This window comes from Leopardus geoffroyi, chromosome B2 (assembly GCF_018350155.1).
Source record: "Leopardus geoffroyi isolate Oge1 chromosome B2, O.geoffroyi_Oge1_pat1.0, whole genome shotgun sequence".
Classification (NCBI taxonomy): domain Eukaryota; kingdom Metazoa; phylum Chordata; class Mammalia; order Carnivora; family Felidae; genus Leopardus; species Leopardus geoffroyi.
In genome coordinates this window covers 105,285,344-105,308,872 of record NC_059332.1, presented here as the reverse complement: position 1 = coordinate 105,308,872, position 23,529 = coordinate 105,285,344, and the positions used below count along the sequence as shown (strand labels likewise).

General features: G+C 36.7%; 1 long non-coding RNA gene across 2 annotated transcripts; it reads right to left on the bottom strand.

Annotated features, from left to right (window-relative positions):
• Positions 1–5,404: 5,404 nt before the first annotated feature.
• On the bottom strand, positions 5,405–21,817 carry LOC123608910. 2 transcript variants are annotated; one of them, XR_006717513.1, is made up of 3 exons: positions 21,545–21,817; positions 17,871–18,023; positions 5,405–5,666 (listed from the first exon to the last, which is right to left on the bottom strand). It is a non-coding gene; the product is annotated as an uncharacterized LOC123608910 (long non-coding RNA). The 2 variants fall into 2 exon arrangements; XR_006717512.1 differs by lacking the exon at positions 5,405–5,666 and adding an exon at positions 12,428–12,581.
• Positions 21,818–23,529: the final 1,712 nt, after the last annotated feature.

Here is a 23,529-nt window from a genome sequence, read left to right as displayed (position 1 = left end):
GTTGATTTGTTATTCCAGTTTGTTGCTGTTGTTGTTCATTTCTATATCATTTATTTGTGTTCTAATCTTTATTATTTCCCTTCTTCTGCTGGCTTTGGACTTTATTCACTGTTCCTTTACATTTTTAGGTGTAAGGTTAGGTTGTGTATTTGGGCCTTTTTGTGCTTCTTGATATAGGCCTGAATTGCAATATACTTCCCTCTTAGGACTGCCTTTGCTGCATTCCAAAGGATTTAGACTGTCGTGTTTTCGTTTTCAATGGCTTCCATATATGTTTTTTATTTCTTCTTTAATTTCATGGTTAAAATAATCATTCTTTAGTAGGATGCTCTTTAATCTCCATGTATTTCAGGGCTCCAATTTTTTTCTTGTGATTCTAAGTGTCATAGCATTATGATATCAATCGTTTTGTACTTGTTGAGGGCTGATTTGTGACCCAGTATGTGATCTATTCTGGAGAATGTTCCATGTGCACTTGAGAACAGTGTGTATTCCAGTGCTTTAAGATGCAATGTTCTGAATATCTGTTAAGTCCATCCAGTCCAGTGTATTATTCAAAGCCTGTGTTTCCTTATTGAATTTCTGCTTAAATGATATGTCCATTTCTGTAAGTGGGGTGTTAAAGTCCTCTTCTATTATTGTATTATTATCAATGAATTTCTTTATGTTTGTGATTAATTGTTTTATATATTTGGGTGCCATGGTTGGGGCATAAATATGGATAGACCCCTTCATTATGATAAAATGCCCTTCTTCATCTTTTCTTACAATCTTTGTTTTAAAGTCTAGAATGTCTGATATAGGTATGCTACTCTGACTTTCTTATGATATCCATTAGCATAATGGATCGTTCTCCATTCCCTCACTTTCAATCTGCAGGTGTCTTTAATAGGGAGCATGTAGACAGATCTTGTTGTTTTTTTTTAAATCCATTCTGATACCCTATGTCCTTTGATAGAAGGATTTATTCCATTTACTTATTTACTTTCAGGGAAATTATTGAAGATATGAATTCAGTGCTATTGTGTTACCTGAAGAGCTGGGGTTTCTGGTGATGTTCTCTGGTCCTTTGTAGCCTTTATTATTTTGGTCTTTTCTTTCATCTCCACTCAAAGAGTCCCTCTTAAAATTTCTTGCAGGGCTAGTTTAGTAGTTATGAACTCCTTCCGTTTTTATTTGTCTGAGAAACTCTTTATGCCTCCTTCTATCCTGAATGACATCCTTGCTGAATAAAGAATTTTTGCCTGTATATTTTTCCTACTTAGCACTTTGAATGTTTCCTGGCAGTCCTTTCTGTCCTGCCAAGTGTCACTGACAGGTCTGCTGTCACTTATGTGTTTACCCTTATGTGTTTACCTTATGTGTTTACCCTTGTAGGTTCAGGACATTTTGTACCTAGCTGCTTTCAGAATTCTCTCTCTTTCAGAATTCTCTATCTTTGTGTTTTGCAAGTTTCACTATGATATGTTGTGGTGTTGACCTATTTTTGTGATTTTTGAGTGGAGTTCTCTGTTGGCAGAGAAGATGTAGCACTTCAAATACTAAAAGAGTTCATCAACTCTTGGTAAATGTTGAAGAAAAATTGTGCAAAACACAAATATGGGAGAAATGAATAATTGACCAGTTGCCACAATATCCTCAGGTGATCTGATCTTGTTGGAAGGTGACAATTGAATATTTTGTTTACTTATTATTCCCAATGGGTAGGAACAATCTGAGTACTGGTACATTCTCTGGATCTTAAATAACCTGATGTGATGCTTGGTTCCCGTCAGATTGTCTCAGGACCCAAGTAATGCTTGTCTCACTTAGACTCATTAGTGGAGACAGTGGAGAATGGACTTTCTAGGTTTCCTGAAATGTAGGCAGGAAACCCTGGTGCATATATGCCACAGACCCTGGCACCATAGATGCATAGAACATTTTTAGGATTTTACAGCTGAATTTCATATATATGAATAAAGAGGCCTTTATCACATCTCATGTTCTGTCTCCTCTTTAAAATTAATTTGTTTATTATCAACTAAAATAAATTGTCAATGTTCACAAACCATATAGGTACATCACAATGAATCTATAAAGTGAACACCAATGCAATCATCAATCAAGGAAAATAAATAACAATAATTCTTGGCATTCTGGGTCCACAATGTTGATTTTATTTCACTCAGACAGTGACACTGATTTATCTTTTCAAACTGCATGCATCTAGCTGCTGTTCAGATACTATAATGCACATTATATTTCATCATAAATATTTTTTATGGTTAGAAATGTAATCTTATTCAGGAAATCAGTATCAGTATAGAGAACACATATGCCATAAAAACAACCTGTTCTCAAATTAAACTTAATAACTGTCCTCTGTAGTCTGGGGGCATCAAAACATATTTCAGAGTATCCAAAATAAAAAGATGAGAAAATTCTAAGGAAATTAATTTGAGAAGAAGTCACCAGATCACTGATTAAATTTTTAGAAATTAACTCATGTAATAATATCATAGAAAGATAGAGACATAGTGACAGAAACACACACACACACACACACACACCAGATTTCCATCAGATACATACATGGAAACCATAGATAAGTATCACTTGAAGTGTGGTTCTAGGGTGCCCACAAAGCTAAGACTTTGGCGCCTTCCTGAAACCTTGCAAAATCTGAAGTTCTATGCAGCAAGGCCTTGAAATCTATATTTTCACACACAAACCAGGCTTTTTCCATATGCTGAATGTCCAAAAAATTGGCATTATAGTGTTGTGTATCTTACTTGAAATAAAACTTTTGCCTGAACTCAGGGATGATCATTAAAGAAAAGAAAATTTGGAGATGGATCCTTGAAAAAGGCAGTAGAAATATGTTCTTCATGTAGACAGAAACATCACCGTATATTGTGAAATAACAGCCCGTTGATCGACTGAGCTAAAATGAAAATTGTTCACTGATTACCTAGAGAAACCTCAGTTTGCCCACTGATGAGTTGAAGTTGGTAATTTTGTCTCTTTTCCTAGACCCCATGATAGTTCAAAAATATAATGTGTAAAAGAGCTTTTATGATAATAAGAGAAATGGAGCACAGCAGGATTAAGTGGTTCAGCAGAATGGTTTATAAGACACAGTATTTCCAGGAATCGGGAATCATTGATACAACACCTGTGCCATCAACAATGTCTTGTACCAAGACTACCTAATATACGTCAGACCCATGTTGCCCCGCGGATATATTTGAGGGTGAAAGTACCAAGAGCGAAATTCCTAACACAAAGTGTAAGTTGACATTTCAGCTACAACTGAAACAGTAAACCACAGCCACTTGTCAATATTGGCAGGAAACCACCAAAACTAGTCAAATCGTTGTGAAGACACTGGATGAGACTTCTCCTAAGTAGGATGGAGTAGGTCATAAAGGCCTATGCTCCCCTGGCTAAAATTAGTTTAAAAAACAACTAAAGTACAATTATATTTTAAACACCTTAGATCTCTGGAACCAGGAAGAACTAGGTAAACTAAAATTCCAGACAGGGAAGAGCCCTTTCTTGGTAAGTATGCAGGTTTTCTTTTCTGGGCACATTTGATAATTATGGGCTTAGGCCAGATTTTGTAACTTTGGGCAGGAGAATAAGGAACTAAAATTCATACCACTGGAGAGAAGGGCTAAATACTTCCATTTCTAAGGACTAAGGAGAAACACACCTCCCAGTCTCTCACTGGAATGGGATGAACCAGACAGACTTGAGTCATGTTAAACTGAAAACTCAGTTTCAATCAAGCTCAATCCCTAATTGGAAACTAAGAGCTAAGAGAAAGGAATTAAGGATCTTTCATTTCCAGAGTCAGACAGAGCAGGTTTGAATAAGAGTGCTAACACTACCTATTTGCCCAAGGGAAATTTCACTTATTCTCAACATCTCATTTTTTCAGTTATGAAACACCACCAACCTTATAAGGATTTTGTTAATAATAAAGGAGATAATGCATATGTAATTCTAATATCTTGTATAAAGAAGGTGTCATACAAATATATTTTTAAGCACAAGGTTTCCTTCACTCTACCACACACAAACTCTGGCTTGAGAACAAATAAAGAGCAAGGAGGACAAAAGGAAATCTTCTCTGAAGATATACATTACTCACTAACCCCACAGCTATGGAATTATGAGAGAGGCGTTCAGAAAGGCAAGAGGTGGTAGGACAGGAGCAGGTCATGGGAGCGAGAAATCCTCTCTCAATGCAAGAATCAGGGCTTTTTATATCCTTGTTTAAAGTACTGTTTAGGGAAGCAACTGTGGACATGTCTTAAGAAAGATGAAGAGAGCAATGAACAAAGTGAAATAAAGACACTGAGGTAGCCAGCACCCCCAAGTTGGGCACAAACACACAGAGATACACCTGTGAGTCTACAGAATCTGATCATGGCAGCATCCAAATACTACAGGCTCAGACTGACTGCATTGCTTTCACTCAGTCAGGCTTATAACCAAAAAATCCAGATGATGCTAAAGTCGGCAAAAAACCACGAGCAGCAGTCAGGAGTTAGAAAATGTAACTCAAAAATATCCTCCTCTCAATAGCTACAGATACCATCTAGGTCTGCTTAGGATAATCTTCACAGGAAATGAGCAAAGCTTATAAAAGGACCATATATCTTTACCAAAGACCCGAAAGAAAACATAAATAAATGGTGAATGTACAATACATCTGAATGGGAAGACTCGGTTAGTGGTGATGTCAGTTTTTAAATGACGTTTTAAGAGTAAATAATACTTACCAAAATTCCAACACAACTCTTCCTGACCGTTTATTAATTTATGTTAGAAATTATGACATGGTAATGAAAAAGAAAAGTATACCAACAGAAAATATGTCATTTACAGAAGCTCACTCATGTGTATACAATTGTTTGGAACAAGATAATTTTAATCAAAAGGAAAATGATGGCTATTTAAGACACAGGCCAAGAAATCTTGGGCCTATTTATTTGTTACCTATTAAGAAAAATCGGTAGTTGTCTTACAGCATAAGATAAATATTTAGACTAAATACAGATATGGTTAATGAATACATGAAAATACTTGTGATAGCAACCCTCTCACTCTAAGTTAGACACAAATCCTAGAAACCATAAAATGAAAGGTTGGCTTATTAAATACCTAAAAATTAAAATGTAAAGTATGTAGAAAGACCATATGTGGTTTTTAATAAATGAAAATGTTTTTTTTTATTTTAAGAAGTCAAATCAATAACATGTTAAGATTTTTGTTGCTCAAGAGCTTTGGAATTTCTAAACATAAATTAAAAACTATTACATAAAAATACTGCAGAACAAAGGAGGAATCCTCTCCTTATGTGAAATTGAGGAATCTCAGAAAATGGAAAACAGGCCACAGACAGCAAATGATGTAAAGGTGGCATATTAATGTTTATTAATCACTGAAGTTTTTCAATAATGAGCCAATGACTATCCAGGATGAAAGTATACAACTCAATATATTTCCTTCTGAAAGTGCTTTCTTAAAATAGTCTTGCACTGCTGAGAATTCTATTCTTCATTCATATCTCAGATGAATTTCAAGGGAAAAATGTTGCATCTCCCTTTGGAAAATCTTATCAAACCTTTCATTCTGCTCAACAGTTATCTAATTTTTCTAGTCTCCAAAAGCACCTGGAAGGAAAAGCAAAGAAATTACTTCAACAAAGGTTCTGGGAAGAGGGGTGTGATGCATCAGTATTGGGAGAAACACCAACACTTTTTTTTTGGACTTTCACTCCCCTCGCCCCATTAGGCCCCAGTTGCTCCTGCACATGGCTATGGCCCTTCACTGTCCCACCTTATGGCAAGGGGCACACAAACTCATTATGACAATTATGATGTAATTTAAGATAACTTGTCCCATTCGTCAGCTGTCAGCCACCTGGAAAAGAAGAAAACTCCTGCAACTTGTTTACTATTTTTTTCAAGGCTAACATGGGCTATTACAGTTTATAGAAGTCCTTTAAAAATTCCAAAAATCAGATGTGTTTGCGCAAGTATTTACTGGTGAAGAAATGGATGGTCAGAGAGGTTTTTTTAAATATAGCCCAAGCTCATACAGTTTGGAATGGCTCACCTGTAATTATTCTATCTGACCCACTGTAGGTTACATTGGTCTTACTTTAAACTTAGGGACACAGAGTTGTGATGACAAATAGAGGCTGATAGAAGGAGAGGCCAAAAAAAAAAAAAAAAAAAAAAAAAAAGGAACACCGATTGTAAAATAACTGAACTGTAAACAAATAACTGAAGCAAACTGAAATAATAACAAAACCGAAGACACAAACCCAAACGGTGCAGGAGTGGTAAAGCCAGTGCAAGTAACGTTCTGTTACATGTAAGAGAAAAATACATGTCTGTGCAGAAGAAACAGGTGGGGATGTGCATCACTTCCACAAGGAAATTTAGCTTCTCCTATTTGTCTTCTTAGCCATTTGAGTCTCTCATTTTCAGGTGGGTGAAAGATGTATACGCACAGAAAATTTTCTTTTTTCAAAGAAAACAAATTGCTTGTGCAATAAAAGTGGCACTTGACAAGGGTCATAGCATCTACAACATGATAGGGTGTGCTGAGCGTAAGGGAAGGGTATATCCCCGCTTCAGGTCGGCTCCAAGTTACCAGTGATTCACTGATTCATATTGTTAAATTGAATTGGTAAAGATATACAAAGAGATCAAGTGAAGGAGATACTAATGTAGAGAACTCTAAGTCAATATTATTGCTACTTGACATAGAGGTGCACAGAACCCTATGATTAAAAGCAAAATTTATGACTATAATTCTGTATTATAGATTTTCCAGCTACTAAGTTAGAATATCATAAAATACAATTTAGAAAGATTGCATAAAATAACAAAAATATTCTAACATGCTCAAATTTGTCACTAAGATAGAGGATTCATTCATTCAAAAACTCACTCACCAGAGGTAGGACATACTGAGATAAATGTGATATCCTTATACATTTTGTGATGTAAGATTCTGGTTTACTTATGGACCCATGATAGTTCTGCCCAGTAACAAAAGAACAGTGACTATGTGCTGTTAATTCAGCCCTGGGGCATGTTTAGGATAAATCACAGAGAAGAGCTGCCAGTGATGGCCAACAGCCCACCATTACTTCATCGTCATGTGCTGAGCCAATGCTAACAGGGGGAACCAGTCTAACACTAAATGAACATCCATTTTGTGGCAGACATTGTATTAGGCGTTGTTAGAATTCCAGGGGCCATGGAGAAAGCCTTGTGATTTGGGGTTATTCATCAGATTCATTCAGGGACCAAATATTATAGTCTTTTGAATTGCACCAAGATGAAATCATGGAAAATCATTTGTCTAAAGAAAGGCACTGGGCCATGAGGGCTCCATGTTAGGAACATCAGCCAAGAAACTTAGAAGCCACAGTTTGGTTCATTTGTAACATACTGCAGGACAGCCATTCACTGTTCAACCTCACCTTTGTGGAAGGAAATGACCTTTACCTGTATCCTAAATTCAGTGCTCAGTATAATGTCATAATTTTCCAGGGGTCATACTTCATGTTCTCAAATGTGACCTGTCTCACTACAGCATCCATGTCTCTTCTCTCAGTTCTTACACCAGAAATTTACAGACTTTTAACATAAACCTCTGAGATCCTACAAAAAATCAGAGTATGATAAGTTATGCACGTTATAAAAAGACTTACACAGAAGGTGCAGCTAAATATTATGGGAGTGAAAATTGTAAGTGCTTAGGCTGCTTAGAAAATGGAGTTAGAGGGGCGCCTGGGTGGCGCAGTTGGTTAAGCGTCCGACTTCAGCCAGGTCACGATCTCGCGGTCCGTGAGTTCGAGCCCCGCGTCAGGCTCTGGGCTGATGGCTCAGAGCCTGGAGCCTGTTTCCGATTCTGTGTCTCCCTCTCTCTGCCCCTCCCCCGTTCATGCTCTGTCTCTCTCTGTCCCCAAAATAAATAAATTTATTATTTTTTGAAAAAAAAAATTTATAAAAAAATAAAAAAAAAAAGAAAATGGAGTTAGACCATGAGAAGTGACTTATTTATTCCCTCTTGGTAAATTAACCCTTCACTTGTCCACTGTTTTAGAGAACATTTGGGTTTATTTTAGGAACACTCATATTTCATTTTATCTGTCCTAACAGCAAGTATTTGGGGGAGTAGCTACTCTATGTCAGATATTGCCCTGTGTGATGGTACAAGTGAACTGAGCCACAATAAAGGATCAGTGCTGGGAATTCAGGACAAAGATCCATTATGGGCAGAGAGTGATTGTGTAACAGAATTCAGAGAAAATTTCAACAAAGATGATAAATTTGTTTTGGGAATTAAAGCAAAATCAAAAATTTTCTAGATAGACAACCTGAACGTATGGGGTGTGGACAGAAGAACAAGTATTGTGGTTCCATGGAAGGTGTGAGATGTCAGGTCACAGGAGTATCAGAAGTTGAGTTTCCCCAGAGCTATATGGGAACAGGTCTCAGATGAGAAATATGGAAAATGAGGCTGGAGGCAATGGAGGGGCCACATTGTGAAGAAGGTACAAGCCTGGCTAGATACTTGAATGTCTCATAGGTAAGTGATGTGGACTCAACAAGAGAGTCTAGGCTTGGTATTATGACCTTAAGCAGATGTAACAGAAACTACTGACAAAAACTCAGTAGGTGGCAGCCCTTAGTCTTGCCTTTCTTACAGCTCTCTCTTCTTTTCCACTAAGAGATCCCTGGGGGTGTTCTGGCAACAGTGCCCAGCCCCTTTATGGTAATGATTCTAATCGATTCAAGACCTTCATGGGAATCCCATTGTCCTCTATAAGTGATTAGTCTAGGGTGGTCATGTGACCCAATTTTGGCATTGAAACAGAAAGAGGAATTCAAACAGACACTTCTAAGAGTGATTTTTCTTCGAGAAAAGGTGGGAACAAAGGTAGTAAAAAAAAAAAACAAACAACTTTTGTTTCTGTTCCTGCTCTTTCTGATATATATGTTTTCATCTGAGGACATGACTTTGGAGCTACAACAACCATCCTGCTACTATCAATGGAGACACCTTTATCACACCAAATGTGATATGAAGGGAAGACAGAAAATTCTAGGACGTTCTGGATATGCTTGACTGCTACAGCTAGCATCAGGATAGCTGCCTCTGGGACTCAGTCAATAGACAGTTGAAGTTCTTTTATTTTAGGCAAAAACAAAAGTTTTAGTTTCCTGTTACCGGGAACTGAATTCTTCCTAATCATACAGTCATTTTCATTTAATTTTTCTTGCAAGGCTTAACCATACACAATGCAAACAACATTTAAGTGTCCCAAGAGAGGCATCCCCAAGTGGTAAACATAACATAGAATGGTACGAGAATGAATAATACAGAAAAGAGGTTTCCATAAAGAAGACTAATTATCTGACTCAAAACAATCAAACATATGCACTCCTGCATACATACACAGGCAATTTTTCACACACAGACAATTTTGAAAAGAAAGTTCCAGTATTAGTTGTAAATGAAAAGCTGGTAAAAAAAAAACAAAAAACAAAACACAAAACTACAGAAATGATATTGGAAAACATCTCCTGGTAAACTTAATCTGGGAACTCAAATTTGATGTCATCCTTTGGCTGTTCTGGGCATGAACAATCAATTTATCTGGCTAACCTGGCTTACAGCTTTGGTGAAGTCACTAACGTCATGTTTCTCACCTTCCTCACCTACTATATCACAAACTCAATGTTGAAGAGGCTTTTGTGCTCATACCAACCTTTGATGTGGTCAAACCAAAGGCTTCCTAACACTTTGGGAAGAACAGATACGTTATAGGGCACCTGGGTGGCTCAGTCTGTTGAGCCTCTGAGTTTGGTTCAGATCACGGTCTCGCAGTTTGTGGGTTCGAGCCCCGCGTGGGCTCTGTGCTGACAGCTTAGAGCTTAGAGCCTGCTTTGGATTCTGTGTCTCCCTCTCTCTCTGCCCCTCCCCCGCTCACGCTCCCTCTCTCTCTCTCTCTCAAAAATAAATAAACATTAAAATTAACAACAAAAAACCCCAAAACAGATACACCATTAGGTAAATATGTTGAATATGTTGAAAATTACTACAGTCTTAGAAGATGTAGGAACCTTTAGTAACAAAGAAGTAAAAGGAAGTGTCCTGCTGGATTCCAGATTTCTCCTAGCATCTGGTTATGGGAGAACCATCCAGCGTCTACCAGAAAATAATTACATGAACTCAAAGAGAAATTAGTCTCTTAAAAATGCATTTCATATAGACAGAAAATCACTTTACCATAGGGTTAGAAAAACCAAGAGGGAAAACAGAGGAAGGAATCCTCTCCATCCCTCTCCCCATGTTCTCCCCAAGCACATAGCTGCATGGAACACACAGCCTCCCAGATGAGTCACTTCAGCTCTGCACAGTGCATTAGAGACTAATATTAGTTCTCCTCTTTCAGATCATCATGTCTACTTGAGCAGGACTAGCTCCTGATCAACCAGCTATAGTGGCTCCTCAGAAAAGAATGTGGTGGGCAGATAGAGTATTCAACCCTTGATCTCAGGGTTGTCTCAGTGGATAGAGTATTCAACCCTTGATCTCAGGGTTGTGAGTTTGACACACATGTTGGGTATACAGATTACTTCAAAAAATAAGTAAAAATTCCATAAAAAAGAAGAAAAATAATAAACTTTATCAAATTGAAGCTCCTGGGAGGTGCCCCCTGCAATGTGCAGTGCAAAACTCCAAACCTGTGATCTGAACTGTGATGCTTCTCACTGAGCTTGTGAAACACTCTTTCGTGATTAAATGTAAATATTTCCTGGTGATATGACTTTGTATTCTTGAGAGTCTCCTGGGAGGGAAGCATAATTTGTAGCAATGGGAGAACAAGGTCCTCCAAGGCAACACTACCACCTGGCTTGATAAGTTGGTTACTTATCCCCATTCAACTCTACTTCAGCTTCTTGTATCCTCAGCCAAATTCAATAAGCTTAAAAACTCACCAAGGTAGGGGCACCTGGGTGGCTCAGTTGGTTATGCATCCTACTCTTGATTTCTGCTCAGGTCATGATCTCAGGGTACTTAGATCTAGCTCCAGGCTGGGTGTGGAGCCCCCTTAAAATTCTCTGTTTCCCTCTCCCTCTACCACTACCTGATCCCTCTCTCCCATTCTCACTCTTTAGAAAAAACAAAAGCAAAAACCCTCACCTCAGGACAGCAAGCATTACTTGCTTTATGTAAGTTTACTTACATTTTATTTCTAGAAAACATTTGATGAATCCCTCAAAGGTACTTGTAACTGCCAATGCCGTATTCTTTGAAAAGTGAAAATATGAGCACATAATGACCTTAGGATTTCTGTATACATGAGTAATTTGCAAAGAAAGAAGTATTCACTATTTTTCATGCTCTCATTTTGTCATATTTTTATCCTAATAACTTCCAATTGCATGAAGCCTGTGATTTTAACTTTATAGTTTCCTAACCATGTCACGTATACATTCAGGCTTCTTTGTGTTTTGGGATACCCCTTTTCTGCAATGGCTCTCCCTTCATGATTGGCCTAGTGGCTGTCAATTACCTTTCAAGGCACACCTCCATGGTACCCAATCAAAATAGCTGGAAATATGAAAAGGAAGTTGAAATGACACACAAAGCAAAGAAAGAATTGCTAGTGTTATATGTATGCATAATAATGTAGCCAAATAAAAACTGAAAGGATATGTAATATGTCATGTATATGATATTACAATATACTCTATAAAGTAAATAAAATACACACCTATATACTCTTTCATTTTTTAATGGCTGTATTACCTATATAATCAGAAAACAAAGGGAACAAGGTAAAAATCAGACACTGTAAGATAAGAACACAACTGGCTATTGAAAATTAAAGTATGTCAAATGTCACATTTGCTAACACCTGGATGAATGCAGTGTCAATTTAATGAAACAAAAGGAAATAATGAAAAAGAGCAGTTATCTTTCAGCAGCCATAATCTATTTCCTACGTTGGCTTTTTTTGTTCTTCCTCTCCACTAGGAACCAAGTAATGTGGGAGGTGGGTAAAGAAGAGACAAGGAGATGGCCTTTCAACAAATCCATTTTTTGAAAATTGTACTCAAAGAAGGGGATTTGATCAACTGTTTCCATATTCCCAGTGCTTTTGTGATGTTCTTCAAAATAAATTAAGCTTAATATCTGCTGACACCAGATGGTCCCTGTAAAGCAAAACTGTTGTTTTAATGATGCAAAAATCTCTCCAAAATGTAGATAGATGTGCCATCAGTTTTTAAATCAAAGTTTGTTATTAAATAAGTATACTGGTAATTTCATCTGAATGGATTTTTAATGTATAAAAAAATACAACATGAATAAAAGACAAAATAACATTGCCATTATTTTTCTTTTCAGGAGATTCTCCATTTGAAACTCCATGGGCATTTGTCCCACAAATTTTTCTTTGACTCTTCTATGCTTTCTTCTGCTTCATACATGGGACTTCTAAATTAACTCCTATGCCTGCCTCCAGATTTCCTTCTGCAACTCCACTCCTTGGACTAAGAAAAAAAACAAAAAGATATTCCACTGAAGGAGTCACTTTACATCTTTCCCCTCTTCCCCATGTTTCCTACAGTGCCCATGATGTCCACATAAGGAAACTGTGTTTATTATAAATCCCTAAAGGAGGCCCTGTGACACCTACATGGAGATAGGAAGAGAAAGATGATGCATAAACTTGGACCTTTCACCGTGAATGGGATGTGACAAATTCTTATGATGACTATTTCTCTTAATTCCTATTAGAGTGGACATTTGCCACAGAATACATGGGTGTGATTGCCTACTCCAGATTCCTTACACTTCATTTCCATGCTTCGTATATGGAACTATTAAGATAAAACACAACTTCTATAAAGGTCATGCTTCTGACCTATCCAGGCAATACTTTAAATGTAGCCCAACAAGAAGTCACATGTCCCAGAAAGATTCAAACAACTTCTGAAATGAGAAAACCTACTGGCACCTCATCAATTCCCATCCTAACCTTCCATCTTAACCTTCCATCCCAATACCATTTAATCACCCATGCTAAGCAGCACCTGGTCATCAAGATCATTGTTGGGTACACTTTCCTTGCTGGCAGCTGCGTGTGGCATGCACCTTATCTGGTCCTCCAAATGCTTTAATATCGGTGATTAAAGTCCTCCATTGTTGACCAGGGAAGACCAAGACCACATGTGCCTACATGTTATGACAGCTGGAGCTCAAATTCAATGAAAACTCATTGTTAGAAAGCTCTAAACGGGTTTCTTACATCCTTCCACTTTTCCCAAATATTGCTTCTGCAAGAGGTATCACTTGAAGTATCACAGGTATCACAGGTATCAAAGGTATCACAGCTGCTTTAGGGGGCAGCTGTGATAATTCAAGGGATTATCAGTCATAACACAGTTCTTAAGAGATTCAACAATATGATGCAAAAACCTCCACAGAGGTTCAAAAATTCAAGTATCTGTTTTCAGTTTCTCCTCCATTCCACATTTCACATTTTGCCCTTTCTTTCTTTTTCTTTCTTTCTTTCTTTCTTTCTTTCTTTCTTTCTTTCTTTCTTTCTTTCTTTCTTTCCTTTCTTTTCCTTCCTTCCTTCCTTCCTTCCTTCCTTCCTTCCTTCCTTCTTCTTTTTTTTCCTTTCTCGTTTCCTTCTTTCTTGGCCTGCTTGGTGGTCAGGTGTTAGCATAATGAGATACTAAACTTTGTCTTCAGTTCATGCTACATTAACATCCCTGATTCACTGTAGACCTTCCCTGATCTGTTTATTCCTTTTATTCTTATTTCCTGCTTCCATTCCTACCCCTTCCCCCACCATACACAGGCAGGCTTTGAGGTTTAAAGTGCATTCTTTGCTGTAATGTGTTCATATGTAATATATATTGTTGTGCCTGTTTGTATTTTCAATCCATGTGCATCATTCCATTCTGTTTGTCGCTGTGCACTGTGGTTTAACATTCATTTATTGCTACCTCTGATCCATTGCACCTTACAGATGCTGTGTATGTTTCAGGGTATGCATTCATATACTGACCTGTCTACTTTCTCCAAAGGACACCCTGCCCCAAACAGCATTTCAGTGAACACCCTATTCATGTTCCCTGTGCACCTGTATGAGATTTTGTTGGGGACTGATATTTAGGGTAGGAATTTCCTGGTATGTCTGTATTTCAGTTGTCCAGATAGTGCCACACTACTTTCCAGAGAATGATTGCTTCAATCTACTCTCCCAGGGGTAATATGCTAATGAATGCAAATTTCTGTGCACTCCTTATCAGCATTCAGAGCTACTCACCTTTCTCATTTTTGTTGGTCTAATAGATGCAAAGTAACATATCATAGTTTACCAACTTTGTGTTTTTTGATGGTATTGGTGGAGGGTGGTTTTCTTCCGTAAATTAACAGCTCATTTATTTGCCTCTTTTTACACTCAGATTCCTGTCCCCTACTTTTTGATTTGTAGCCCTAATATAGTGTATATATTAATTATATTTTAATTGTAGATTTTGCAAATATTTTCTTTCTTTCTCTCATCTATTCACTTTGCCCAGACAATTCTTAGTGAAGCAAAATCCAAAATCCTTAAGTTTCAGGTAATTGAATTTATCAAATGTTTTGCCTCCATTTTCTTTTTGGGACATTTGTTTAAGAAGCTCTTCACCATTCCTAAGTCACAATGATTTTCTTCTCCTTTTTCTTCTGATAAAAATAGTTGCATACTTTTGTCCTTAATGTTAGTATCTCAAATACACTTGGATTTGACTCTTGTATGTGGTCTTAGGTATCCAGTTGTGTATTCGGGATACCAATATAGTGATCCAGATTTCCCAACATTAAATATACTATCCTTTCCCCATTAATAAGTAGACTATGCTTAAATTTATATATATTGAGTCCTCTTATACACATAGAGTTGTATTTTGGGTCTTTCCTCCTACCCAGGCCAATTTTTTCCTGTGCAAATACAATACTATTTTTCTAACAATCACCTTGTAATAAATAAAGAAATTAAATATGAAAATATGTGGTATGTTTTAAGGTGATAAGTACCATATTGTGGAGAGAAATTAAAGCAGTAAAAAACAAAGAACAAACAAACAAACAAAAAACAAAACAAAAAAAACTTTGGAGTTCCCAGTGAAGCTGAACTTTAAAATATAATCACCTAAAATATTATCATTAGAATATAATTTGTAAATAAGAACCTAAAGGACGGAAGGGAGTAATCCATGTATATATCTGGTGGAAGAATTTTACAGGAAAAAGAATCTGTGAGTACAAATGGCCTGACGCAGACCATGTCTGTTATATAGAAAAATAAAAGAAAACAAGTGTTACTCTGGTAAAAATTTAAAAATACTTTTTCTAATAAAAAAGAAAGAAGAATTAATATCAATCCTTCACAACCCCGTCCAAAAAAAATAGAAAAGGAGAGAAAATTTCCAAACTCATTTTACAAGGCCTCCTTTACCCTGATAAAAATCAGACAAAGACACTATAAGAAAGGAATATTACAGGCCATTATTCTTGATGCACATAGAGGTAAAAAAAAAAAACCCTCAAAGTATCAGCAAACTATTGAATTCAATAATACATTGATAGGATAATATATCATTATCAAGTACTAATTATTACTGGGATACAGGAATTATTCAACACCCACATTTCAGTGTTATATAACACATTAACAAAATGAAGTATAAACACTACATTTATATCTCTATAGATGCAGAAAAAGCATTTGACAAAACTGAACATCCATTCATGATAACAAGTCTCAACAAAATGGGTATGGAAGAAAAATATATCAGCTTAAAAAATGCCATTTATGACAAGCTCAGAGCTACCAACACACCCAATGGCAAACAACTGAAAGGTTTACATCTAAAATCACAACCAGGATAAAGATGGCCATTCTCACTAGTTTTATTTGAAATCCTAGCCAGAGAAATTAGGCAAGAAAAAGAAATAAAAGGTTTTCAAATTGGAAAGGAAGAATAAATCTGTCTATTTGTAGATGATAATGATATTATATTTAGAAAGCATTAAAGACTCTACCAAAAATACTGTTAGAACTAACAAATAAATTCAGTTAAGTTGTTAAGTTGCAGGATATGAAATAAGTATACAAATATAAGTTGCATTTCTGTACAATAAAAGTAAGCTATCAGAAAAAGAAATTAAGAAACATCTAATTTATGACAGCATCAAAAAGTATAAAATATGCAAGAATAAATTTATTTAAGAAGGTAAAAGACTTGTATACTGAAAAGTAGAAGACACTGCTAGAAAACATTGAAGAAACCAAAAACAAATGATAAGACATTCCCTGCTCATGGATTAGAAGAAACAACATTGTTAAAATGCCCATAGTATATAAAGCAATCTACATATTCAATACAATCCCTATCAATATTACAATGGCATCTGACATAGAAATAAAACAAACAATCCTAAAATTTGTAAGCATAAAAGAGCCCAAATAGCCAAAGTGGTTTTGAGAAAATAAAACAAAGCCTGATGCATCAGACTTCTTGGCTTCAAATAATACTACCAAGTTACACTAATCAAAACAGTATGGTATTGGCACAAAAAAAGACACATTGATCAATGGAACAAAATAGAGAGTCCAAAAGTAACCAACCCATGTATGGTTAATGAACTTATGGCTCCTTTGTCCTATTTTCCCAACATAGGACAGGCACATGCAAAAGAATGAAACTGAACCACTCTATTACAACAGACATAAAAGCTACCTCAAAACACATTAACACATGAGTGTAAGGCCCAGAAGGATAAAACTCCTGGAAGAAAATTTAGGTAAAAGACATTTATCTTAGCAATGTGGTTTTTTTGTTTGTTTTTTTGTTTGTTTTTGTGGGAATGGGTATATGACTCTGAAAACAAATACAACACAGCAAAAATGAGCAAGTGGGGGAGTATCAAACTAAAAAGCTTTTGTACAGGAAAGAAAACTATCAACAAAATGAAAAGGCAACATACTAAATGGGGAAAGTATTGGTAAATCATTTATTAAACAAGGGGTTAATATTCAAAATATATCAAGAACTCCGACAACAAATTAAAAAATTAACTAAAGTGTAATTGAAACATGGACAAAGGTCTTGAATAGACATTCATGTATATATACACACACATATATGTTTTAGTCTGATCTGAGTGCTACAACAAAATATTACCCAGATAATTTAAGGTTTATTAAACATGAAAATTAGTGTAACCTAATTTTCTTCCTTCTCATGTAGTTAGTTATTAAATACAGCTTCAACTGTATGTCCAAAGTATCTGCCTAAATGGTAAATATTTCTGCATCCTTTCCCAGCCCACTTTGGCAACTCAGTGTTTAATAGGGTGTCTTCAATTTCTACTTTAGTACTTTCTCCATTTCCTTGTCCAAATCAAAAATAACACAGCAGAGTGCCTGGGTGTATCAGTTGTTCAAGCATCCAACTCTTGATTTCGACTCAGGTGATGATCTCACAAGTGTGAGATTGGGCCCCACGTTGAGGTCCCAGCTGAGCATGGAACCCACTTAAGATTATCTCTCCCTTTCCTCTACCTTTCCCTTGCTTGTATCCTCTCTCTTTCAAAAAACAAAAACAAAACCAAAAACTTACAGCTACATTGTAAGATACCTTATATTATAGGATATTAAATTCAGTTAACTCTATAATATCCAATAGATTAACTGCATATGTCCATGTATAATACTAGTAAAAATACAGAGTTACCATATTATAAAAGTATCACATTAGCTATTATAATACAGAACTCACCAGATTTGGAGTATGTGATTATGAAGACACCATCTTCCTTAATTTCAAAATCATTTAAATTTTCTATAAAACCAATATCAAGGGTTTCACAACCAAAATAATACCCTTTCAATTTGAATAAAAATGTGTCTACGTCTTCCATATACAAGTCACCTGCAAAAGGCAGACAAAATCATTTTAAAGAAATTTAGTAAAATGTGTGGAGTGTTCCCTTATGTATCTTCAGTTGTTGGCCATATACTGAGAAAGGAAATTTATTTCTTGTTTTCTTCACAAACACTAAAAACCAGCTGTCTCTAAAAGCTACCATCTTGGACTCCAGACCTGTGGAGTCTGGCCCAATTCCCAAGCACCAGTTGTTCAGGGACTTAGTTTTATGTGCTTGTGTTCCACTTGTGTAGCTACAAGAAAACTAGTTAAAAACGATTTTTGTAATTACAAAAAAAGACACCTTTAGTAAGAAATCATATGTATAAATGTGTGTATATATATAAATAAAGTAAAAATAAATGTACAAATTAAAAGTGAATAGGCTTCAGAAACACTTGTCTCCAACCACTCCATCAGTTTGGCTTTTTTTCCCCTGTAACTCAAGTGCAGTGTCTTGGCTTTTAGCAGGTTTGTAGAAGCTTTCTTTATATAGCTGTGAGGAATTCAATTGTCCATAATGACAAAATGGATACTGGCAAGCATGAAGAAAAGTCAAGTAAGTAAAGTATGAAATAAAACATTCAAATAATGTGTCATAGATAGAAAGTGCAAACCAAGCCCGGTGAGTCATCATTTATGTACATATTTTGTCTGTCATTATTATCTGTCACTGGCCATATGGAAATATCTATTTTGACACTCTGAACTCTGAGGTTTAGTTGACTTGGAGGTTGTTCCAGATGACTTTGAAGTGTCCTTTTTTTCTATTTCCCAAAATAGATAGTCACAGGAGTATCTCACAAATAAAAGCTTCAGAATCACAATTGGGAAGCAACTCCAGGAAGTGCAGACAGAGCATCATTATAAGAAAATGGGAAACAAGCAATTTTTAAACATATTTTGATGGTCACACTATTATGACGTCTGTTTTCAAAGGAGATTCATGAATCATAAGGATACCAGTTAGGCTTGAGAAAATCATAGAAGACATTAGAGAATCCCTACTTCAGAGATAAAAGAATAAAAACTAGTAAGGCTGAAATTTAAAAAAAAATCCTACAATTGAGATGCAAAACTGAATGTTGCAATGACACCGAGGTTGGATGAGGAAGAAGAACAAATCAGTGACACAGAAGAAAAAACTATAGAAAATAATGAAGCTGAGAAAAAGAATAAAAGAAAGGCACTGGATCACAAATGTAGACTGAGAACTCAGTAGCTCCTTAAATAATAATAACATTTGTATCATAGTAGTTGCAGAAGAATAAGAGAAAGGAAAAGGATCAGAAGGTTTATTTCAACAAATTATAGCAGAAAACTTCTCTAATCTGGTGAAGGAAAGAGATATCCAAATCCAAGAGGCACAGAGAATTCCCATCAAAATGAACAAAAGCAGGCCAAAATCAAGATATATCATAGTAAAATTCACAAAATACACAGACAAGGAAAGAATGCTGTAAAGGCAAGGGAAAAAGTCCTTAACTTAAAAGGGAAGACAAATCAGGCTCACAGCAGATCTGTCCGCAGAAGCTTGGCAGGCCAGAAGGGAGTGGCATGATATGTTCAACATGCTGAATTAGAAAAATATGGAGTCAAGAATATCCAGCAAGACTGTGATTCAGAATAAAAAGAGAGATAGATGAAAAGTTACCAGACAAACAAAAAGTAAAGGAGATCATGATCACTAAACCAGCCCTGCAAGAAATATTAAAGTGGACACTTTGAGTGGAGAAAGAAAGATCAAAAGCAACAAGGACTAAAAAGGAACAGAGAACATCACCAGAACCACCAACTCTACAGGTACCACAATGGCACTAAATTCATAACTTTCAATATTCACTCTGAATGTAATGGACTAAATGCTTCCATCAAAAGGCATAAGGTATTAGAATGGATAAATAAACAAGACCCACCTACATGCTGCCTACAAGAGACTCATTTTAAAGCTAAATACACCTCCATATTGAAAGTGAGGCAATGGAGAACCATCTATCATGCTAATGTACGTCAAAAGAAAGCCCAGTAGCTATACTTATATCAGACAAACTAGGTTTTAAACAGAAGACTGTAACAAGACATGAATATATGATAATAAAGGGGGTCTATCCAACAAAAAGATCTAACAATTTTAAATATTTATGTCCTGACCTTGGAAGCCCCTAAATATATAAATCAATTAATAGCAATTATGAAGAAACTCATCGACAACAACCCAATAATAGTAGGGAACTTTAACACCCCATTTACAACAATGGACAGACCATCTAAACAGAAAATCAACAAGGAAGCAATGACTTGGAATTACACACTGGGCCAGATGGACTTAATAGGTATATTCAGAACATTTTATCCTAAGGCAGCAGACTATACATTCTTTTTTGAGAACACATGGAACATACTTCAGAATAGATCACAGGGGGTATAGCTCAGGGGGAGAACATTTGACTGCAGAATAGATCGCATACTGGGTCACAAATCAGCCCTCAACAGGTACAAAACATCGATATCATACCATGCATATTTTCAGACCACAATGCTATGTAATTTGAAATCATCCATAAGAAAAAATTTGGAAGTTAGGTCCTGGTTGTGTTTTGGTCTCCTTGTTAAGAGAGGCTTGATAGAAAAAAGAGAAAAGAAACAAAATAATTAAAAATTAAAAATATAAAAGTTAAGGGCACTTGAGTGGCTCAGTTAAGTGTCTGGCTCTTGATTTGGGCTCAGGTCATGATCTCACAGTTCGTGGGATCGAGCCCTCATCTGGCTCAGTGCTGAGAGTGTGGAGCTTGCTTGGGATTCTCTCTCTGCCTCTCTCTATGCCTCTCCCCTTCTCACCCTCTCTCTTTCAAGATAAAATGAATAAACTTAAAAATAAATAATTCAAATTCAAATTCAAAAATAATAAAATACAACAAAACAGGAATAAAAAGAATAAATATTTTGCTCCTTCTGTATGCAAGAAACAAAAGAGAAGCAACAAGAATGAAAACAGAAGCAACAACAACAGAAACAAATGAACAAACCAAAAACCCAAATGAAGCTAGATCTAGTTTCCCCTAGTGCTGAAACTGCAGCAGTCTATCGTCAGTAAAGTAGCTCTTGGAAGTGATTTGTGCTGGTCTTCTTGGGGTGTGGCCCGCTGCTCTGATTCTCATGCTGACTTTCTCTAGTGGAGATGTGCCTGGTAGGCACAGGGGGGTGGAGTTTGGGGTAATGGCTTTGTTCTCCACTCGGGGGTGGTGTTTAGCTCAGCGGGGTCAATCAGTGCAGGTGGGCTATAGGTAAAATTCTCTACTCTCCAGAGAGGGAAGTTCCTGCCCTCACAGAAGAGGGATCAGTTACCTGTCCTGTGTCCTCCCTTTCACCAGCTCCCCACCTTCCCCAGGTCTGTGTCTGAGCTGTCTGCCTACCAGGCAGCACCTCTCTCCAGAGTTTCATCTCATGCACAGCTGTATTTCAAAATCCCATGCTTCAAAGACCCCCATGGTTCTGACCAGCAGTGGTTTTCTGGGGGAGGGACTCACCCTCCTGTGGCCAGGGCAGACTTGTCCCAGGCCAGCTGCAGCAGCAGCTCAGAATTTATGGTAAATCTCAACACACAGCTGACACCAGGGTTTGCTACCCTCAGCCAGTGTCTTTATTCCTATACAGGTGAACGTGGTGGCTGGATGGAGCCTACTCAGTCTTTTCCCCCAGGAAAAACTGTAGCACCTCCACTAAATGCACTCCAACCAGGAGAACCACTTCTCCCCATGTGACGCAGGAGATCTTCAGACGACGCTGCCAGCTCCCGGGGCTCTAGCCTGCTTCCTTGCCACAGCACTGCCAGGCACTGACCTCTGAAACTTCAGACTCTGTGCTCTGCTGGTTATGAAAAACAGGCAGTATGGAAATCCTCTCCTTTTTCCCCCATCAGTGGTTTTGGGGAACAGTGTTTTTGTTCAGTCCTCTGTGTTTGTCTGCACTCTCTCTCTAGCTGTTTTTAAGGGAAGTGCTTTCTTACACAGGCTGGATGCACCACTCTTTCCCCCTTTCTCTGTCTCCTACCACAAAAATGGTTCTCTACGCTCTGCACTACCAGGCCTCTTCTCTTGCCAAACTCACTTCTCCATACCACGTACCTGCTGCAGTCTCTCACTGAAATTTTGCATATTGTTTTGTTAATCCGCATACAGATTTCCTAGGTAACCAAAAGTCTTTGATGTTGTTTGATCTAGCTGGGTTCGAAGGATGAGAAAAGCCCTGGGTTCCCTTACTTTTCTGCCATCTTATCTCATGAACTATTTTCTCACACTATACACAAAAATACATTTAAAATGAATGAAAGATCTAAATGTGAGACAGGAAATCATCAAAATTCTAGAGGAGAACACACGTAGCAAACTTTTTAATCTCAACCTTAGCAACTTCTTACTAAATACATACCTGGAGGCAAGAGAAACAAGAAAAAAATAAACAATTTGGACTTCACCAAGGTAAAAGCTTTGGCAGAGCTTTTGGCAGGAAAGAATGAACAAAACTAAAGGCAGTCTACGGAATGGGAGAAGATATTTGCAAATGGCATATCTGATAAGGGGTTAGTATCCAAAATCTATAAAGAATTTATCAAACTCAACACCCAAGGAAGAAATAACCCAGTTAAGAAATGGGCAGAAGACATGAGTAGACATTTTTCCAAAGAATACATCCAGATGGGTAACAGACACATAAAAAGATGCTCAACATCACACATAATCAGGGAAATACAAATCATAACTACAATGAGATATCACCTCACACCTGTCATAATAACTAAAATTAACAACACAGGAAACAACAGATGCTGGCAAGGATGCAGATAGAGGGAACCGTCTTATACTGTTGATGGAAATGCGTACTTGTGCATTCATTCTGGAAAACAGTATGGAGGTTCGTCAAGATACTATAAATAACTACTTGTTGGCATGCAATTGTTCACAGTAGTCTCTTATGCTCCTATATATTGATGTAGTGTAAACTGTAATGCCTCCTCTTTTATTTCTAATTTTATTTGAGTCATCTCTCTTTTGTCTTAGCTAGTCAAGTTTTGTCAATTTGGTTGATCTTTTCAAGGAACCAGATCTTAGTTTTGTTATTTCTTTTTATTGTTTTCCTGAACTCCATTTCATTTATTTCTGTTCTGATCTTTGATTTCTATTATTTCCTTCCTTCTGCTAACTTTGCTCTTAACTTGTTCTTCTCTAGTTCCTCAAGCTGTAAAATTCAGTAGTTTATTTGATGCCTTTCTAACCTTTGATATGTGATCATTGTTATTAAATTTCCATTCAGAATGTTTTTTCCTGCACCCCACAAGATTTGATATGTTGTTTTTTTTTTAAATTGATATGTTGCACTTTCATTGCACTTATTTTGAGATAATGTTTTATTTTCCTTTTGATTTATTTCTGACCTATTGGTTATTCAGAGATGCATTATTCAGTTTGCACATATTTGTGGGTCTTGTCACTTTCTATTATCAGTTTCGTACATA